Genomic DNA, 1,682 nt, shown 5'->3' with positions numbered 1-1,682 from the left:
AACAAGATAATGAGATCTCTCTGTAAATTTAATTCTCTTTTCTCCACTATTTATTTCCTTTCCGAACAACTGGGTTTATCAGGAAATTCCCAATTTGAGAAGTAAAATCCAAGGACTGAGTTCTCATGTCTACGAAGTCGAGCCCAAAAACGGAATTGTCAAACTTACGAGAGCCACACAGTTCGACGCGCAGTTATGGTAAATCAATCTTCCGAGAACCACACGGTTTGGGTCTGACACCCTTTCTCACGCTTGCTAGACAAATCGAAAATATAGACTTCGAATTACGGATACAAATTTCCTCGATGAAAATTCCTTAGACCTAGTCTTAGACTGCATTTATATTGCAATTTCATAAGAATAATTTACATTTTTAAAAAATATTATAAAACATAAAGCGTTTGACATTGCCATTAAAAATGCACTTAATTTAAAATAAGAAAAAAACCTACTATGCCTCATTTAATTTTCTTGCTCAGCAGTTCTTGTAAAATAAAACTTTTATTGATAATTGCTATAGAACTTTTACTAATAATTGCTACAATAAACTTGTAAGTAATATTTTATTGTATTTTATCTATTTTTCTTTTTTTTTTAATCTTTTCTCTCTCATTCTCATTTTTTTTTTTTTTTTTTTTTTTTAGGGGGAAAAATTTCATACTCATTCAGTGATAAAAGGTCGCGAGCAAGAGCTTTTACAATCTGAGCAAAAAGTTCTAAAAGTAAATCATAACCGAAGCTAAAGTTACATACATCAACAAAATACCAATCAACCATTACAATACATCCGCTAACCTATGACTATTCATCAGGTTTAAGAACAGATCTGTACTAAACGGACACTTTCCAATGCATAGGTAGCGCTTATTCCTCGGCCTTGAGAGCAAAGAACCCCCAAACTGAAACTCTTTCTCTTCGACCCGATAGCCAGGATATCGTTCACATCCACAACCCAAGGGTCTGAACCAAAGCAGCAACGGGCAGATCAAAGAGATGACAAAGCCTTATTACAAGCAAAAAACAAGAAAGAAAAATGAACAGGGAAAAAACGGAAATACAAGCCTTATAAAAGGGATAAAATGGAAATACAAGCAAAAATAGGGAAAAAAAAAAAAACAGAAATACAAGGAAAAAAAAAAACATTATGCGGATAATAGCAGTTGTGAGGAAGCCAATCGCGTGCTGGTCGGAAACCGACGCTGAAGGTTGCGTTGGAAGTTCATCGCAGTGGGGACGCGAGAAAGACCAAGCAGCGGACAGTGGGCAGCAAAGCGAATGCGGAGGAGATCGGCGACACACACAAAACAAACTAGGGGGAGAGTTTCAGTGAATCCCCCAAGAGCAACATCCACAGAGTGTGCCAAACAAGCATCATAAACAAATAACAACACATCAAGATAAATGTAAAAAAAAAAAAAAAAAAAAAAAAAGGCAGGAAGGAAAGCACAAAAACAAACCAGAAAATGAAAACAAAACCACAGCCGGAGATATGGATCTAGTGCAAAAGGTGGGATGGGCACAGACAAAACCGGTTAGCAAGGTGGTGGGGCATGCGTCGAGGTGGAGGGCGGAGGGTAGTAGATCGGACAAAAACGAACCAGTCCAAAGCCAAGCCTGATCCAACAAAAAAATGCAGCAGAGGATGATGGCAGGGGAGGAAGGCAACAAGGTAGAGAAAGGGA

This window comes from Corylus avellana, chromosome ca11 (genome assembly GCF_901000735.1).
Source record: "Corylus avellana chromosome ca11, CavTom2PMs-1.0".
In the NCBI taxonomy this organism is placed as follows: domain Eukaryota; kingdom Viridiplantae; phylum Streptophyta; class Magnoliopsida; order Fagales; family Betulaceae; genus Corylus; species Corylus avellana.
The sequence above is the reverse complement of the archived record's forward strand: the minus strand, read 5'-3'. Positions refer to the sequence as shown.